Here is a 12,344-nt window from a genome sequence, read left to right as displayed (position 1 = left end):
ATTTGACGGTTCGACTGGACCATGAACAAAATTGGGGTTTTTGTTTATTTATGATGATGGTAAAATTGAATTGTTTGATGACCAAAGGGCTGTAGGAAAATTTGGTTTAGATTATAATTACTTGTGCAAGTAATTATAATGGGTATTTATGCCAAAATAAAAGAAATAAACAAAGGGAGAATTAGTTTGAGTTCTAATATTTGTTTATTTGGGTTAAAAGTTAAAATATAATTACATGAAACCTCGGTGTGTTCAAGAACCTGAGGCTGAATTTAACCGACAATTCACGAATCTATAGCGAGTACTAAATTCAATAGATTAATCTTTTACAATACAAAAATATTATTGTTATACAAATGCACTTAGCAAAATTCAGTTACAATTCAATAGTTAATTATAAGTGCATTTAAAAAATATATATGGGGGATTTCATGTCAAGTGAACCAACTTTTGAAATCGATGTCTTCCGATCGGGATGAAATTTGCACCAAGGTTAGCTCTATTGGATAGTAACTCAGACACAATTTTTCAACAACATCGGTCGAGAACTCTCTGAGTTATAGGGGGTAAAATTTTGACAATTTGGTCAAACAGGGGTTTTTTCTTATCCATGTAACTTATTACCTATTGTTCTTAGCAAAATGTGTTCCAAATAGTATAGATAGCTATTTCTTCGATCTTTCGAAAAAAAATATTTAAAAAAAAAAATAAAAAATTTTTAATATTTTTTTTCCGAAATCAAAAACTTTTTTGACTTTTTTTTAAAATACGCTATTTTTTTTTATTTTTTTTTTTCTTAAAATAAAGTTTAGATATTTTCCTTGAACACCTACTTGGTCGCTTAGTGGGATGCGAGTGGGATATCTATCAAAATAAATATTTTGTAACTCAAAACATAAAATTTTTGACTTTTTTTGCAAAATCAAAAACTTTGTTGACTTTTTTTTTTCAAAATGGACCCTTTTTTAATCTTTTTTTTTAGGTCAAACAAAAGCTTAGATATTATCCTTGAAGACCCTTTTGGTCGCTTAGTGGGATGCGAGTGGGATATCTATCAAAATAAATATTTTTTAACTCAAGACTTACAATTTTTGACTTTTTTTTTTGCAAATACGATTTTTTTTCCAAATGGGCCCTTTTTTTAAAATTTTTTTTGTAGTCAAAAGAAAGCTTAGGTCCATTCCTTTAAGATATTTTTAGTCCCTTAGTGGGATGCGAGTAGGATATCTATCAAAATAAATATTTTGTAACGCAAGACATACAATTTTTTAATTTTTTTTTGCAAAATCAAAATTTTTTTCCAATATGGGCCCTTTTTTAATTTTTTTTTTTTGCTCAAAAGAAAGCCTAGGTCCATTCCTTTAAGATATTTTTAGTCCCTTAGTGGGATGCGAGTGGGATATCTATCAAAATAAATATTTTGTAACGCAAGACATACAATTTTTTAATTTTTTTTTGCAAAATCGAAATTTTTTCCAATATGGGACTTTTTTTTTAAATTTTTTTTTGCTCAAAAGAAAGCTTAGGTCTTTTCCTTTAAGACCTATTTTGTCACTTAGGAAGATGTGAGTAGGATATCTATTAAAATAAAAATGTTGTAACTCAAGACATTCAATTATTGACTTTTTTTTTTGCAAATTCGAATTTTTTTTCAAAATGGGCCCTTTTTTAAAAATTTTTTTTTAGTCAAAAGAAAGCTTAGGTCCATTCCTTTAAGATATTTTAGGTCCCTTAGTGGGATACGAGTGGGATATCTATCAAAATAAATATTTTGTATTCAAGATATACAATTTTTGATTTTTTGGAAAAAAAGGGCCCATTTGGAAAAAAAATCGTATTTGCAAAAAAAAAAGTCAAAAATTGTAAGTCTTGAGTTAAAAAATATTTATTTTGATAGATATCCCACTCGCATCCCACTAAGCGACCAAAAGGGTCTTCAAGGATAATATCTAAGCTTTTGTTTGACCTAAAAAAAAAGATTAAAAAAGGGTCCATTTTGAAAAAAAAAAGTCAACAAAGTTTTTGATTTTGCAAAAAAAGTCAAAAATTTTATGTTTTGAGTTACAAAATATTTATTTTGATAGATATCCCACTCGCATCCCACTAAGCGACCAAGTAGGTGTTCAAGGAAAATATCTAAACTTTATTTTAAGAAAAAAAAAAAATAAAAAAAAATAGCGTATTTTAAAAAAAAGTCAAAAAAGTTTTTGATTTCGGAAAAAAAATATTAAAAATTTTTTATTTTTTTTTTTAAATATTTTTTTTCGAAAGATCGAAGAAATAGCTATCTATACTATTTGGAACACATTTTGCTAAGAACAATAGGTAATAAGTTACATGGATAAGAAAAAACCCCTGTTTGACCAAATTGTCAAAATTTTACCCCCTATAACTCAGAGAGTTCTCGACCGATGTTGTTGAAAAATTGTGTCTGAGTTACTATCCAATAGAGCTAACCTTGGTGCAAATTTCATCCCGATCGGAAGACATCGATTTCAAAAGTTGGTTCACTTGACATGAAATCCCCCATATATAAAATTAATAAAATCAATAAAATACAACATTTATAAATTATTTTATAATTTATAATAAAGTGTTCAAAGGTAGTTTGGACAATAGTTAATAAAGGAAAACGGTATTTTTGGTTTTCCTTGGGTGGGGCTCTAGAAAATCCATTTTTCACCATTTTTTTTAAGTTATCTTAATTTAAATCCTCTTCAAATGAATTTGATTTTATCTCAGATGAGGAGCTCGACAAAGTGAAAATCTTTCGATTGCTAAAAGGCTAAAAGATATTATTAATAAATGTAAAAACACCAAATAACAGTAACGAAACCAAATTATAATGTAGATTTTCAACTTGCAAAAGCAATAGATCATTTTATTTCTGAAGGAACAAGAGGAAAATACTTGCAGATTTGTTATAAGTATTTGCAAACGGGTTTGCCAATATGAAATATGGAATGTGAAAGATGTTTTTCGGCAACAGCATATGTCGAAAACAAAATTCGTTCCAGAATGGCAGATGAAACCATAGATTCAATAGTATTCTTAAGAAGCTATTGAAAATAAACACTTTTTTATACTTAAGTATGGTTTTTCACCAGTATGTAGATTTTTTTTCACAAAAAATCGTATAGCAGAAACGCATTCTACGGAAAATTCTAAGAAGAAACCATAGGTCTAAAATCAAATCCTCTCTCATTTCGTCTTCTATCCAATGATATTTCAGTATATATTTTTTTAAAATAGTTTTTTTTATTGGATAAAAGACGAAATGCGCAAGATAGGATTTGATTTTAAACCTATGGTTTCTTGGGGATAATTTCATAGAATTTTGCGTAGATTGCGTTTCTGCTATACGATTTTTTACGTTTTGATCGTCCATACAAATCGACCCGGCCTAATGTACATACTGTATTGTTATTTCTCTTTATATAATGTACTCATGCAAGTATTATATGCTTCTTAGTGTCTAATAAAAATTAATTGCTAAATAAAAAATTTAATTTCAATTGTAAATTCTGCACGTTTCTTTCTTATAATTTTCGGGATTTTAGAACCCCGACCCGGGGTTTCGGGATTCTTTACAAAATCCCGAACCCCGGGATTTTTAAAAATCAGTCCCGATTAGCATCTGTACTCGGAATACATCTCGATCGTCGCCTTACATGGAAAAGTCATATAGATGCAAAGTTAATTCAAATCAAATTGAAATAAATTCAAATTAATTGGCTTATTGGCAGAAACTCTACGCTTAGCTTAGATTGTAAACTTCTACTTTATTACATGATCATAAAACCGATATGGTGTTATGGCATATAGCTATGGGGCACGGCCTCAGTGTCAAATGTAGAAAAGATCCAAAGACGCCAAAACAAGTTTTTAAGAATGTTCATTGTTGCCCCCTGGTATATCAAAAACGCGAATATACACAAAGATCTAAGCGTGCCCATTATAAAAACTGAAATCTCGAAAAATGTACAAAAATATTTAAAAAAAACTTGAAGTTCACCCAAACCCGTTGGCCCGCAACATAATAGATAACCGTGGCCACACTCGATTAAGAAAAACAATGCTAATTTAACCATAACAACCATGAATAAAATTGTTTTTCGTCCGGTACTGGCTGGACTAATTAAATAATAGTTATTAGATACAAGATTTGAACCACTTATTGTCAGTTCATTAAATAATGAAGATACTATAAATAAATGAAAAAAACAAACAGTTTCTATCAACTGTCAAAGTCCCTTTATCAATGCGTGTGGTAAACAAACACACCCCAGCTGACAATGTGGACGAATATATAAACTAACATTTTCCAATGTTGTATTTGATGACTTTTTTACGACAGTACCTTCCGTATTGGCGTCGCACAGTGGGTTCAATGGTACCCAAAGTGGCGATTAATTCATAGAAGCCGTAGTTTTAAAATAATATTTTTTTTTATTGATGAGTTATTATAAGCACATAAAAACACAGCATTTTAGAAAAAAAGCTATTATTTTTACCCGTTAAGCGCTTCATTGTTTTATGGAAAAAAAGACCTTAGTTCACAATTTATGCTGTAACTTTGGAATGGAAAGCGATAAATTAATGAATAAAATTGGAAATTAAAGCATTCTTAATATGTTATTAGAAAATTCAAATAATAAATGTATTATATCGTCACCTAAAATGCAAAATAACGTAACATCACTTTTCATAAGTTTATATGAGAAGCAAAAAACGATATAAAATGAAAACTACTTGAGATATTGAAACAAAATTTTCAAATTTGAATTACAATGACTCTAGAAATATATTTTATGAAAAAAAATATTTTTTTCAAAGCACATTTTAAGATATGTGGCTTACGTTTTTTTGAATTGTTATTTTCTGAAACAAAAAAACGTATCATCAATATAAATTTTTATGAAAAAATAAAAACTTAAATAAAAATATTTTTTTATTTTAAATAAAAGCAGTTTATATATACTTTTTTAATTTTATTATGTTTTTTTTTATTTTAATTACTAACGACTACTTTTTTAAACTAAAAAAGTTTCTTCATTAAATTTTCATTAAGACTGCAAAAAATATTCAATTGCAACAAATTTTTTAAAAAAAAATTGGGATACTACCTAAAATAAGGTAAAAACGATTTATTAATTAATTACTCAAAGCGTATACGTTATTTTGTTCAAGAAAATCATATACTTGATGCTACTTTAGTTTCAATTTTGGTTATAGCTTGGTTATTTTTGATAGTAAAAGCTTAAAATTTTGTACACATATATAATATGATGTAGTGAATCGTAATCAATTTCGAATTTTTTGATGATACGTTGTTTTGCATTTTAGGTGACGATATGTATTCATCTTACTATAAATTTAATTTAGAATCCAATTTTTGTTTTGCACAAAATTTTAGAAAAGTACAAATTTTTTCAAAAAATTCACAAAAAATAATATTTTTACGTTTTAACCTTTTCAAAACGCTGGTTTATTTCCTTTAAATAAACCGGATACTTTTGATTGCAAATAAAAGCCGTTTAGTAGTTTGAAAATTGTAACAACTCTTTATTTATTAAAAATGTACAACAATCACAGAATTAAATAGCCACTCAATGTTTTTTATACAGGTTTATAAATTCTCAGAATTACAGACACAATTTATAATGTACACGAATTTACTTGAAAAACACAACACACTTTAAGGCACTAAGTTGATGTTTATTCGAACAGCGTCTCTGATAAACTCACTCACGACTGCAACCTCTGCCACTATTTATAACACTGCATTACCATCTAGAAAGCTCTTTAACTGTCAAAGTTCGATTATTCTAGATCATACGCCATCTGTGGTGTACTTTCTACAATGTTCTTTAACTGAATACAGCGTTGCCAACTTACGATCAAATCAACTGAAAGCTTTTATTTAATAATGCCCACAGATATGTTACAGTTTTACAGCACTTTGAAAGCATTATGCTACTTTTAAATCAGCCGTTAAAATCGTTATATTTGAATTCAAGTACAATTTCGTAACACTGCCCCCCGCTTAAGCCTGTTCGTCCCGAATATGCATAGATTCACTTCTCCCATAGGCAGCTAGTCGTTCTAGATGTACGACCTTCATTTTAGATCTCGGGCTCTTTTCTTTCTGTATTCTGTACACCACGTCGTTTAATTTCTTAATCACCTTGTATGGTCCATCCCAATGGGTTTGTAGTTTGGGAGACAGTCCTATCTTGCGTTGTGGGTTATACAGCAGTACAAGTTGGCCTTCATTAAATCCCTCAGAATTCGCTGCTCGATCGTATCTGGCTTTCATTTTGTCGCTGGTCATTTTTATTCGTCTGCGTACGAATTCGTGAAGTTCGTTAAGGTCATCTTGCTCTTGGGAAGTGTTTTCATTAATTGATGAGGGCTTAATACCGAATTCTAAATCACCAGGCAACTTGAGTTCTGTCCCAAAGACAATTTTTGCAGGTGTTCGAGAGGTCGAGTCATGAACAGCTGACCTATATGCCAATAGAAATTTTGGTATGTGTTCATCCCAGTCCTTCTGGTGTGCACTGACCACTTTTCTTAAATATTCCTCCAGGGTGCGATTGAATCTTTCGACCATGCCATCAGATTGAGGATGCAGTGGCGTTGTTCTGGTTTTTCTTATTCCGTATAAATCGCACATTTCCTTGAATACGGCGGATTCAAAATTTCTACCCTGATCCGAGTGGAACACCATAGCGACACACCCAGTTGTTCACAAATACGCTTATAACCGTTTTAGCTTCTTGATTGGGTATTGCATATACCTCTGGCCATTTGCTGAAATAATCCATAACCACTAGAACGTAACGGTTTCCAGCATCACTGACAGGGAAAGGGCCTGCTACATCCATCGCAATCCGCTCGAATGGCGCACCTGAGTTATACTGCTGAAGTTGTCCACGACTTCTTCTTACTGGGCCCTTCGCTGCTATGCATTGTGGACAATTGGCTACCCAATTGGCTACCCAATCGGCTACTGCTTGCTGACAACCCACCCAATAAAAACGTTGTTTTAGCTTCTCTAAGGTTTTTGTCACACCAAGATGACCACCACTGGTACCGTCATGAGACTCTTTCATTACTTCGTTTATTTTAGAGGATGGTACAACAATTAGATTTGTCACTGTTTTACCGTCAGCACTTTCCCATATGCGGTATAAGCAGCCATTTAACAATTGTAGACTATTCCATAGGGCCCAATATGATTTCATCAGTGGACTTTCGGCCGATATTTCATTGCGGGCTGGCCTTCTGCCTTCTTCTTTTGCCGATGTTATTTTTGACAGTATGGGGTCATTTCTCTGCGATACAGACCAATCTGCACTGGACTCTATATGCATTAGTCGAACGTCAATGACACATTCCTTTCTCTCGGCTTTTGCGCAATGCTTGCATTCCACGTTGCAAGGCCGTCTTGAGAGCGCGTCCGCATTGCCATGTTTCAAACCCTTCCGGTGCTCGATGCTAAAGTCATAGCTCTGAAGCCGCTCAATCCAACGAGCCAGTTGCCCTTCAGGTTGTTTAAATTGCAACAACCACCTGAGGGCAGAATGATCGGTTCTCAGTTGGAAGTGATGACCATACAAATACTTGTGGAAATGCTTCACACACTCCAATACTGCCAGGAGTTCACGTCGCGTTACGCAGTAATTTCTCTCAGGCTTGGAAAGTATTCGGCTGTAGTAGCCTATGACCTTTTCCGTCCCGTTGATCACCTGCGAAAGCACACCGCCTATTCCGTATCCACTCGCATCGCTGTCTAGCACAAACTTCGCCCCTGGGATGGGATATGCCAAAATTGGGGCTGTACACAACAATTCCTTTAACTGAAGAAATGCCTGTTCTTGAGATTCACTCCACAGGAACGCTCGCGACTTCTGCGTTAGCTCATGTAGGCTTGCGGCAACACTGGCAAAATTCGATAAAAATCGTCGGTAGTACGTGCAAAGGCCTAGAAAACTGCGCAATTCGTGAAGATTTCTCGGACGAGGCCAGTCCTTTACGGCTCGTATTTTATCGTCATCTGTTGATATGCCGTCTGCTGTTACGCGATGCCCTAAATACTTAACTTCTTTCTTGAACAATGCACATTTCTTTACGTTAAGTTTTAGTCCAGCCACTGCTATTCGTTTAAGGACTTCTTCAAGGTTTTTCAAGTGTTCATCGAAAGACTTCCCCATGACAATTATGTCATCGAGGTACACCAAGCATGTCTTCCAGTGAAGTCCTTTCAACACATGTTCCATTAAACGCTCGAATGTGGCTGGAGCATTGAAGAGTCCAAAGGGCATCACATTAAACTGCCATAATCCATCACTAGCACTAAACGCAGTTTTCTCTTTGTCTTTTTCTGCAATCTCTACCTGCCAATAACCACTTTGCAAGTCCAATGTGGAGAACCATTTTGTTCCAGCTAATGTGTCCAGGGTGTCGTCAATTCTTGGTAGCGGGTAGCTGTCTTTTTTAGTAACGTCGTTCAGCTTTCTATAATCGACGCAAAACCTAGTGCTGCCGTCTTTCTTTTTAACTAACACAACAGGCGAGCTCCAAGGACTTGAAGATGGTTCGATTACTCCATCCCGCTCCATTTCGTTAACCAACTCCTTCACCTCACTTCGTTTTGCTAGAGAAATACTTCTGGGCGCCTGCTTTATGGGCCTCGCTTCGCCAGTATTTATTTGATGCTTTACAATTGCCGTTCTACCTTGGCTTTGACTTTTTAAGGCGAAGACCGAGGTATGTTTCTTCAGAAGCTGTTTGGCCTTATTTCTATCGGGCGGCGCTAATCCTCCTACCCATTTCCCCACATATTCCGCTAGTAGCTCGTGTTCCTTGGAGGATTTATTGGCATGTTCCGGGTTTTTCTCGCAATTGATTACTGCCTCTGCTGAAGTGCATCGACCTATTTCGGAATTTGGCTTAACGACTTTTACAAAGCTGGACAGGTTAAGCACTCTTACAGGAACTATTTTGTTGTTGCAGTGTTTAACGAGGGCTTTTGCTGTTATAAGATCACTTTTTATTTCTGCTGGTTCTACCACCCACAAACTGTTGTCCTCACAATCTCCCTCCATACAGGCCCATACTAAAGTTTCTGACTGTGGTGGTAGTCTCTGATGCTCGACGGTAACTAGCTTTCTTACTTGAGTCCTATTTTCATATCCGACGTCAAGGGGTATTTCCACATTTCGCCAAATCATAACTTTTTGTCCCATATCCAAAGTAATGCTGTGAGTAATCATGAAATCAGCACCAATGATTACTTTGTCCACAATATCGGCAACAATAAATACATGATTGACGCTAACATTGGCAATGGTTACTTTCACATTTACTTTACCATAGACAGTGGCTGGCTCCCCAGTAGCTGTGCGCAGACTTACCCCACGTAATGGTTCAATTGTGTTTTTGACTAAATCGGGCTTGACTATGGACTGCGACGCTCCTGTGTCTATAGTAAAAATGTGGTTCTGACCGTTGATGCATCCACTAGCCGTAAGATTGCTATTTTTCTTCTGCATTACTGATATGGAGATTGTGGGGCCCTCAGATGTGGGATCTAGCTCTTGCCCCATAGTGCTAGCTCGTTTTAGTTTAAAGGTGATTCTTGTGACGATTGATGATTTGACGGCTGGTTGTTTCTTGGAGGCGAAACAGATCTGGTTCGTTTTCTCGGTGCTTTGCAGTTTCGTTGAATATGACCAGATTTACCGCAATTATAACATTTTACTCTGGCTTTGCTATGCTTATCATTAAACGCCTCCAAGACCTTTTTTAATTCATCGACTATATTTCTATCGTCTTCCGCAACAACCTCGATATTGCGCACCTTACATATTTGCGGCTTTGAAATTATTTTCGCCGTTTCTTGCGCCAGTACAAATGAGACTGTTTCAGCAAATGATGGTTTAGGTGTAGCACAAACCGCATGTTTTATTTCAGGATCGCGAATGCCATTGACGAATGCCTCTATCTTGATATGGTCCAAAAATGGGTTGTTCTCCCCTGGATAAGTAAGCTGTAGCAAACGCTCGATTTCCAACGCAAAATCTTGTAGCGTCTCATTGGGTTTCTGCACTCTACCACGCAATTCCATTCGGTATAATTCTTTTTTATGTTCGCCACATGTTTCTAATGGCAACTGTATCAAACTGGAATTTGAACACATTAAATGGTGTAGTGCCATCAAAACTAGGGGCCTTTATTCTACTAGAGGTTTCTGGAATAATTCGTACCGCTCCTTCTTGATGTCAATTTCATCCATTCTGTTGTTAATAACTGCTTCTTCTTGACATTGAACATTATTCACTTTTGTTTCTAAGTCCAAAACCTTTTTATCAATGACATCCACTCTGCAGTTAATAACCTCAGACATTTCCTGAATTTTCGCATCTGTTACTCTAGAAGATTCTTGAAGTTTCGCTTCCATTTCCGCTAAGTGTTTAATAGTTTCTTTGACTTCAGCTTTAACCTCAGAACGAAGTTTCTCATTGTCGGCAAGAAGTTTCTCATTGTTGAAACTAGATGTTTCTTGAAATTTCATTTCCATTATTTTATTTTCTTCTTTAACTTCAGCAAGAAGTTTCTCGTTGTTTACTTTAGAAGTTTCATTTGTTTCTTTGAATTTTTCCATCATAGCAGCAAACATTGTGCTTAAATCCATGCTGCTTGTTGTTGAACGTGTAGAAACTTCCATTATATTATACTCGAATTCGTAAGCACCGATGTCAATATCACGCCGCTTGAATTCGTCTATCAGCCTCTTCTGCAATTCTGCCTTGTTACCTGCTGTTGGTAGCTCCAACTTACTCAATTCTTTCTTGAGTTGTTCAACTTTTAGTTCCTCAAACTTCATGCTTATTAATTTGCAATCCCACTTCTGACACCAATTGTTACGTTTTAACCAACATTCCCTACTACAATTGGTTGGTTTCTTTTCAACTCAAACTGCAGTTTGTAAGTGGGTAAAGAAAAAACAAAACAAAAATAACACAATTATTTTTTTAACCCGTTAAGCCGTTTTAACCCGTTTGGAAAAAAATACCTTAGTTCACAATTTATGCTTTAATTTGTAATGAAAAGCGATAAATTAATGAATAAAATTGGAAGTTAAAGCATACTTAATGCGCTATTAAAAAATTCAAATAATCACCCCTATCATGAAAAACATGTGAAATTTATGTTCCCATGAAATATCCATTTCCCTCGAAGGTAAAATTGCTATCGTGATATTCCCATGAACTTTTCATTCACAATAGTTGATTTTGTTCGTAACAGTTTTCATTGCTTACAAAATTCCATCTAAAAATTTCCCAACAAGGGGAATTTTTTCACGTGAACAAATATTCATATGAAATATTAATTCACGATAAGGGTGAATAAATTTATTATATGTATTTTTATTAGTATAATTTTAATTTAAAATAATAATTTTAGATGTCTTCAACATCATTATTCACCCCTATCGCGAATCAATATTTAACATGTTTTTGCTTATTTTTTTATTACCCATGCTGATAATGAATATCACAGTGCACCAAACAGGCACAATAAATAAAATAGTTATAAACGTACCGAACTAAAAATACCCTCCGCATAACTGGCATACCTAAACACATTCTCATGCCCATACAATTTGTATGTAGCATACCGAAATAACGCGACGGCAACGCTATGGCAACGCTTTGCAATTGGAAAATCCAATTTTGACAGCGTGTTTAATATTGAAGTTAGTTGCAAAACACAACAAATGTAAACAAATAAATAAAGAAGGAGAAACAAATAAGCAAAAAAAATATATTTGTTATTAGAAAATGGAGGTAAGTGTAAAATAGTATACATATATTATTTTCTTTTATATTTATATATTTTTATTATCAGAAATATGGTTATTTTCTAAATAATCAGGTTTGTTATATTTATTTTTTTGATAACCCTGTTTTTATTGTTTGACGTAGCGTTGCCGCTGTTGTTTAGGTATGGCATTTCAGCGTTAAAGCTTAACGGAAACAAACGTTCCGTCTTAAGGCCTAATTAGTACGTTCCGTTCCGAATCAGCTGTTTTGTTTTTAGCATAGGGAAAGTTGTGTATGTCGTTAGTTTTTCTGTAACGTGGCCAGTTATTGTTCACTGGCCATTTTATGTTTTTTATTGTATTCTCATTTTTTGTAATTACTTTAAGTACACTTACTCTTGTAAACCCCAAGCGTACGGTACGTACATAGAAAAAATATAAACCCCCGAAGAAAAACTAAATAAAACCCCATTTTATTTTAAAAACCCCAAAAACTAATTGTATTTTTATT

Source organism: Calliphora vicina, chromosome 3 (genome assembly GCF_958450345.1).
Source record: "Calliphora vicina chromosome 3, idCalVici1.1, whole genome shotgun sequence".
Lineage (NCBI taxonomy): Eukaryota > Metazoa > Arthropoda > Insecta > Diptera > Calliphoridae > Calliphora > Calliphora vicina.
This window is presented reverse-complemented; position numbering follows the sequence as displayed.